This window comes from Rhinolophus sinicus, chromosome 11, assembly GCF_057876585.1.
Source record: "Rhinolophus sinicus isolate RSI-liver-muscle chromosome 11, RSI-T2T, whole genome shotgun sequence".
In the NCBI taxonomy this organism is placed as follows: Eukaryota; Metazoa; Chordata; class Mammalia; order Chiroptera; family Rhinolophidae; genus Rhinolophus; species Rhinolophus sinicus.
In genome coordinates this window covers 18020077-18028115 of record NC_142511.1, presented here as the reverse complement: position 1 = coordinate 18028115, position 8039 = coordinate 18020077, and the positions used below count along the sequence as shown (strand labels likewise).

Here is an 8039-nt window from a genome sequence, read left to right as displayed (position 1 = left end):
ATATTGATTGACTTGTTGTATAGTTAATACAATGCTGGGGGGTGGAAGGGGGCGGTAATGAGAAGGGAGGAGGAAGTCGGTAGCCATAAGAGATGTACTGTGTGGAAGAACAGGGAAAGATGCTAAGGTTTTTGGAGTACCTGCTCTGTGTCAGGAGTATAGGAACGTTATCTCATCTAATTCTCACAGGATTGTGAGGTGGGTTTAGCGTCCCCAAATCATCTCACAGGCCCCATTTCGGCATGGAGTAGTTCATCTGGCTCACCAGATTTTCAGCTCTTGTTGAAAAATAAGAGACCAGGTGAGGACAGGCTGGCACCAAGTCTGGCTGCTCCCACGACCGGACACATGGTCTTGAGTCACCAGTGGCCTTCCCCCTCCTGCATAACTACATACCTCCACCTCCCTCCTGTGTTTTCTGCCTGGCTGCGAAGCATATCTGAGTCCTGCACATCATTAACGCCCCCCCTTTTGCTGGTGACTAATTGAAGCGCGAGGCAGGTAGGCAGCTTTCCCACGGTTGCCAAACTGAAAGTGGAGGAGCTAGAATTGAAATTCTGGTCCATTTCATTCCAAAGTCCATGCTCTTTAGGCATCAGCAATCTTCACAAAGGAAATTTATACGGACTACAAACATCATTCAGACCACATGCTCACAGAGAGAAGTCATGTAAGAAACAGTCCTATATTTAGGAGTCGGGAGACCCGCATTCAGATTGTAGCTATAACACATGCTGAGAGTCTAGCTTTCAGCACATCACTTCATGTCACTTCTCTGGGCCTCAGCTAGCTCATCTGTAAAATGGGGATGACCAGGCCTACTTCACAAGTTTGTTTTGAAAATCGAAAGCGATGTTTGGAAAGCCCTTGGTACAACAGCAAGCTCTGCAATCCTAAGGGATTGAGCCAACAGCGAGGAGGAGGGCTGGCAAATTTGTACGTCTGCGGAGGAGAAGTAGTTGTAGTGCTGTATGTAGCGGTATTTGCACCACTGTGAAGGAAGGTGGGGAAGGATGGATCTGTTCTCAGACCTTGGCTAACGATGAAAACATGCAAGAATTGCCCGAACCTCGTTATCCCTGGTCGAAGGGGAAAATGTATACAGTTCAAACGCACTTGAGGGAAATCAGCGATGATTTTTATTTGTAGGTACTAATGATGCCAGCGAAGGTGGATTAAAGTTCTAACTGCTCGGGTAACTGTCTCTGAGCCTCCTGTCCAACACCTTACAGTCCCGGGGTCCTGCGCCCCTCCCTCCCCGGGGCTGCGCCCCTGGTCCCCGCCCCGGGCTCCGCCCCAGGCCCCGCCCCCCGGTCGCGGGCCCGCCCCTCCTCCTCTCAGAGCGGGACGGGGCTGTGTTCTGGGCTCCGGGACTGACAGCCTCGCCCCCGCCTCGCCGCCGCGGGCTGCTGCCCAAAGGAGCCCAGCGCCTGGGGAGCGGCGCCGGCGGAGCCCCGCGCGCCCAGCCACACGTGAGTCTCGGCAGGTCGCGGTCGGGGCGGCCGCGCCGCGGGGATGAAGCCCTTGGGCTGTAGGGCTGGAGGGAGGGGGCCCAGGATCGTTTTTCGGCTCGTCCCGTTTACTTGGAAACCGAAAGCGCAGCGGCGGCGTGAGCCCCACAGCCCCCTCCCCGCGCCTGGCGCTGGATTGATGGAACCCGGGAGAGTCCCAGACCCCCGGGGGCGGGCGCGGGCGGAAGGCACAGGGCAGCGGCGGGGCCTGACCCAGGGGTGGGGAAAGACGGCGGGGCTGTGGCCGCTGATGCGGGCGAGCGAGTGCGGTATGGGGGGCAGCTGAGCTCGGGGCTTGCTTGGCATAGGAGGGGTCCCGGCCTGGAAAGCTGCTCCAGAGCGCGGTTGTGGACGGGAGGGGCCAGGTTCAGGTTGCGGTGCACAGGTGGGTGAGCACTTTCCGGCGTGCCCCCCACGCCCGCACTGCAAACCCCCGGCTCCCTCTCCATACCCTTAGGCACCCCCTCCACTTTTGCAAGACTTTCCAACCTGAGCACTCTAGAATGAAACTTTAATATTGGAATGAATGGAAACCTCCAGAAACTGTTCGGTTAAGCGAGCTCGTTTAGACAGACATGCAACACTCTCCCTCCACCCCCACCCCCTCTCCGCCCAAAGGAGTTGAAGGAAACCGAGACTCAGGTGAAATGAGTTGCCCGGGGACACCTAGAGAATTGCTGCCATCTGGGTTCTCCACACTAAATTGCCTCCCTGTTGTTACCGCTCGGCTTGGCAAGGGTTTGGCAGTTGTGAGACTGATCAGTGAACACTGGGGCCGCGCTCTTGCTGCTAACCCCACTGGCCAGACCTCCTTGGCTGGTTCTGCCCGCCTCCTGCATAGTTTCCATATTTGGCTATTTCAGATTTACTTTCATCGGAACTCAGTTATCTCTCTGTGACAGGCAGGCCTGCTCTACGCCAGCGTGAGGTTGGTGAAATGGGGCATGGCTCCCTGCCTAGGCTGCCCCCTGACACCCCTCCCTCCTCTGCCCTGGGCTCTGACCCGTTTCCTGTGAGGACTGGCATCTAGTAACCGATTTAATTCAGTGAATATTTATTGGGCACAAGCGCTGTGTGGGAACTGGGCCAGGGCCAGTAGAATATACCCTTAGTTCCTTCCTTCAGAAATATTTGCATTTTAAAAGGGCTGTGGAAGACAAAGAAATCGGTTCAAGTGCTTCTGGGAATAGAACAGTTCTGGGTGTGTGAGAGATAATTTTAGGCAGCGAAAGGCTGGGTAGGACTTCTCAAATCCAGAGTGCAGCCAGCCTCCAGCTCTGCCTTATACACACAGCCAAAGACAGGGGTGTTGGCACAATTGATGGTTTGGGTGAAAACCTTATCATCTAAACACTCCCACCCGCTACTTTAATTTGACAGAGAGGGAGGGAGGAAGGGAGGAAGAGAGAGAGAGAGAGAGAGAGAGAGAAATTAGTGCAAGAAAGATGGCTGTGTGATGGAAGCAGAAAATGTCTAATCTCTATAAAGGTTTTTGTTGTTGTTTTTGTTATTATGTTGTTTTGAACTCTAGATTAGGGGCTCTCAGATCCTGGGTTCCCCTTCCTGGATCCTGGACAGAGACAGGAGAAAGTCTCCTGTCTGAGCCAACCTCTGGAAGTCCTGCCTGAGGGGAGGAGACTTTCTCAGGTGACTTTCTCAGGTCCTCTGGGCTGAGGTCTTTGACAGTGGGGATAGAATGGGCAGTGTTTCCATCTGTCAGCGAGCATCACCTGCGTGCCCACTGGCCATGGGTGGCAGGGCTGTGGAAAGAATATGGAAAAGAGATGGGGCCCCATGCACTGGAATTACTAACTGTAGCAACTGAGATAGTTCAGTAGAGATGATTTGCAGACGGTGGGAGCTAGATGCCTGAATCAGTGCCGTTAGGTTAGCCTTGGGAAATGCTTGTCAGCATTTAGACAAACAGACCTTCATGGTCATTTTAGCTTCACTGGGAAGGACCCTGAAGAAAAAATGGTAATCCCTTGTTTGTAAAGCTTTTTCCCTTTTAAAGCATTTTCTCATTGCTCTTGCCATTATGTTCTCATTTTGTCCTCTGTGATATCCCTGTGAATCAGGCCAAAGTAGTAGTAGTCTCCACATCTTTCAGATGGTGAGGGTGCAGCACGGAGAGTGTAATAACCCTTTAGGCTCCGCTGCCAGGCCAGGCCTGCCTCTGCAAAGTCTGGTTCTCTGCTCCAAGCCCCACATCCTGCTTTCTTAGAGCGTTAAATCTGCTTAACTTCTCTTCAATTTCAGGGGTCAGCAAGGGGACCCAGACTCTGATAATGCGTGTATGGTCTGCTCCCACACGGAGCACACTCTCCTGTCAGCGGCCCTGGGCACCGCATGAACAGATGCCCACCCTGTTAGCTCTACCCAGCTGGGTGCACTCAGGACAAGTTGTGTATGTGTTCCTGTGTATCCTGGAATCTGGCATAGAGGAGGCCGAAACAAATGTTTGCACTGAATTTATTTGAGATGTGTCTCCCATGGGCTCTGAGCTGCCAGGAACTGATGGCTGGGAACGTGTGCTGGGTGCGGCTCTGGGGAGAGGAGCTGAGCTGCTGCAGGACTTGCTTAGATCCCAGAAATCAGAATAGCACTGTAGCCTTTTCAGATAGCCTGTCTCACCTGATGAACTTCTCACTGCCTCCCTGAGAGAAGGGAGATGCAAGTGCTATTCCGTCCACTTTACCTGGTTGCAAACTGGGTCAGAAGTGACTTGAAAGATCTCGCATAGGGACCTGCCAGGACCCCGGCCCAAGTCTGCTGATTCCAATTCCTGTGCTCTTCTCATAGTATTTTGGCTGAAGGAAGCCAGATTCTGGGCAAGAGAAGAATGAGGGAACCAGAAAGGCATTCATCAAAAGCTGCCTGACACCTGTGTCACTCACCAGGGTTCTTTCAGAGCTGATAGGCCAGGGAAAGGGGGAGCAGTGGCCAATGCAGTCTCCGAGGAGGTTTTCCTGCTCAGGTGGTGGCTTTTTCTGCGGTTCCTCTCGGGCAGCAGCTTTCACTCTAGAAGAGTGTAGCAGGTGGGTATCTGTATGTATGCTGGGGATAGAGGGGAACATGCCATGGGGCGGAAGCTATTCCCGGGGCTGGCAGGCTTCTATCACTGCCCAGGCCAAGGTTGGGTCCCAATTAGTTTGTTGCTTTGCCCAGTGGACAGCTTTATTTGGAGGGTCAGACATCAGTTGACCTAGATGGCCCCCGGCAGCCCTGTCTTGTGAGGAAGTGGGCTGGAGGACCAAGGAGGAAACAAATGTGAAAATACTCATCAGTCCTGATAGAAAACTGCAAACTCCGCTAGCAGTGACAGTGATGAGTTCATTCCGCATGTTGTTACCTGGAGGCAGGCAGTGGTGCTCAGACTGCACTGAAGCAAGAACAGGTACATCCAAATGTGCTTGTAGGGCCAGTGATAGATGACAGAGTCAGTGGGTGCCCCTCCTGGGGTATGTGGGAAGGGGTACCCATCTCACTTACTTTCAGCAGATTCCCAGGCCTCCTGTTTTGTCATGTTCTCCATCACTTCCCTCCTCACAGATTCAGAGCATGCCTGAATATCCCTCACAGCTTTTTGTTGTGTGTTTTTTTTCTATCAAGGAAAAGGTGCTCTCCTGCTCCACGACAGAGTACCTTTCCCCCTACACGCCTGATTCAGCTCTCTCCTCCCTCAGAGACAGTTCCCTCTGTTACCGTCTTACCACTGACTCCTTCGCTCCCCCACATGCCCAGTCTCTGTTAAATGAGAAGACCCCATGCTTCCCCAGCCCCTCTCCTCTCCTTTCACCGACACGCTTCTGGAAGACTCGCCAGCACTTGCACTTGTGCTGTCGTCTCCCATCAACGCCGTACACCTGCTGCATTGCTCAGACCACCCTTTGAAGGCTTCCGGGGTCTGGTAATCCTGCTGTCGCCAGCGGGCTCTGCAGCTGTTGCCATCTCCGTGGAGGGGGCCACACCATCCCCACTGAGGCTCCCTTACTTGACCTCGAACTCTTGTCCTCCTGCCCTGCAAGTGCCTGTGTGGGGCTGGGTCCTCAGCTGGCTTGCTCTTCCCTGTGCTCCTCTCCCTAGAGTTCCCCTCTGCTCCCAAAGCTTAACCAACACTCTGAAGAAAAGGCTGATCACGTCTCCCTCCCAGCTCCCTTCTTGGCCAGTTGGATTTCTGATACACAGAATCTTCCCCGTGATAGTTCAGGAGCCCCTTAGATACTGGTCCTGAGCCACCTCTTCCTCTGTTCTCCTAACCTGTGCAGAGATCGGTGCTCACCCTCGGGCACCCCTGGCCTGGCTGCCCCCGGCCACTCTATCACCCGGGTTGCTACCTGAGTTCACGTGCGCCCGGCCTCTTGGCTGTGCTACCTGAATTGTGCGTTCACTCGCTTTCCTTTTCTTTCTTTCTCTTTTCTCTCCCACATTGATGCAGAGGGGCCTCCTTAATGCATAGCCTGATGGAGACCTACTGTTTTCACTAATGCCGTGTGGAAATAGTGTGGACTTCAGAATCTGGCAGGCCGGGGTTTCATTCTGGATTTATGACTTGCTGGTAGTGGTTGTATGATCTGGACAACTTGCCCAAGTTCTGTGAACTTCCGTATTCCCACCGGTAAGTAGAGACAGTAATCTTGCCCACGTGGGGTTGCTGGAAGTGGTAAATGAGCCAGTATGTACACAGAGCCCTGGTGTTTGGTGGGTACTCAGTAAAGCTGGTTTTCTTCTTCCTTGTGTTTGAGAGCAGTAATAGGGAGTTGTAGGGTCTCTGGGGGAGGTTGAAAATGTGTGTCTGGCCGAAAGGCACTGGAATTTAAATTAAAAACTGATGAGCAAAAGAACTGCCACGTGCCAGGGTAGACCATCATTTAAACTAGCCTGTGGCTGTCGCTTTACAATCTATAGACCAGGCAGACCTCAGGGGCCCGAGTGGGTGAGCTGGGATGGGGCAGGGCATGGTGGGGAGACGCTGGGACAAGCCCTCAGCAGGCGGAGGACAGAGAGAGCGGGCAGCCTCCGATAATGGAGGCCTGGCCCCAGGGGGCAGGTTTCAGGGGCAGGATTCTAGTCTTTAGAATGACTTGTCGTCAGAGCAGTGCAGCCTTGGAGGAAGAATAGCACTGGGCAGGGAGGCAAAACAGGGACCAAACAGAAGAAATAAAATGGGTTTGGGGCACAAAAGACAGGCATTAGCTTCATCACCAGGAGCGAAGCAATTACTCGAGTGGTATCCAACTGTGAAGTCACAGCAGGATGAGGAGTGAGGCTGGCTTGATGTAAAGCTGGCAGCCAGAGCGAGCCCTTTCCATCCGCCCTTACCGAGGGGGGATGGCTGGGAGCAGGAGGCTGTGTCTGAGCCTCCCTAGTGGGGCCCTAGATGGAGGCAGGTGGATGGGGTGAAGTGAAGCAGGTCATGAAAGCTCCCCTTCTGCCTTCATGACGTTAGGCGTCTGAGAAAGAGGCTGGGTGAGGACCTAGGATGCAACCTGGGAAAACTTACCATGACTCCTGGGTTAAAGGCAAAATAATATAAAATGAAGGCTTACGTGTTAAGTAGATGCAGAATAAAAGAAGTGGTTAACCAACTTATTCCAGGAAGCCCTCCTACGGAATGACGAGGGGAGGACAGGACGGATGGCGGGGAATATTGGACTGTGGGCAAAGGCATTTCTAAGGGATAAAGGAAGGAGTCGGTACCTGCCCTAAATAAACGGAAAGTAGATTATTTTGGAGCCGATTGATTTCCTTATATTGAGGTGGTTTATTTGAAAAACTAATAATTTGGGATGTTGCTTCAACCTCTCAGTAGCACTCCCCGGACGTTTCATAGAAAAGTCCAATGCCACGTATTAGCTACGGGCAGCCAGACACTAAATTCTTTCCATCTTCCCTTCATACCAACAATTCCACATGTCTGACTTCAAGTGATTCACTTCACCAACATTGCATCTTTCTAACGCGTTTGACTTCTCTAGCCCCTGCCTATTCCACCTCGTAACTGTAATGCTCGATTTTCTCAGCAGCAACTCTGTTTACATCAAACAGCGGTAGGGCTTTCTACAGCTGACTTACCTATTCTTAGCTTTCTTCACACTATTTCCCCTGCCTAGAGTGCCTCCTGTTTTAGGCCACTAATTCATGCCCCTTTCACCCCTTTCAAAGAAAACTCAAAATGAGTCTCTAATTAGGAAGGCTTCAGTGTTGAGGGTCGCTACGACCATGCCCAGGTGTGATGCTTTGCTGGGAGGATTCACAGGCTCCCGCATTTGGCATACATGGATGATTTATGAGAGGGAAAGGCCTCAAAGCAAAATCAGCAAAGGGAACAGGCACATGGGGCGACATCTAGAATAAACCAAGTGGAACCTTCGAAGAGTCCTCCCCCAGTGAAGTCACATAGGTGACTTAATTCTTGCTTCATCCCTCCAGCATTGAATTGTGACAACACGTGGGAAACGTTGTCAACCAGGGAAGCTCATTAGAGACTTGGTGCCCAGGGTTCTTATCGAGGAGGGCTCACAGACA

The 8039-nt window shown here is 52.5% G+C and overlaps 1 protein-coding gene across 3 annotated transcripts in view; it reads left to right on the top strand.

Annotated features, from left to right (window-relative positions):
• The first annotated feature begins 1324 nt into the window (after window positions 1–1324).
• TRAF5 (TNF receptor associated factor 5) overlaps window positions 1325–8039 on the top strand; it is a 44780-nt gene continuing 38065 nt past the window's right edge. Inside the window, exons 1-2 of one of the 3 annotated variants that reach the window (XM_019738106.3) lie at window positions 1337–1472; window positions 5950–6129. The gene's annotated coding sequence lies outside the window, so the exon portion shown is untranslated. Of the gene's footprint in view, window positions 1473–5949; window positions 6130–8039 lie in introns of all 3 variants that reach the window. The other 2 variants (XM_019738107.3, XM_074322001.2) reach the window with 2 other exon arrangements.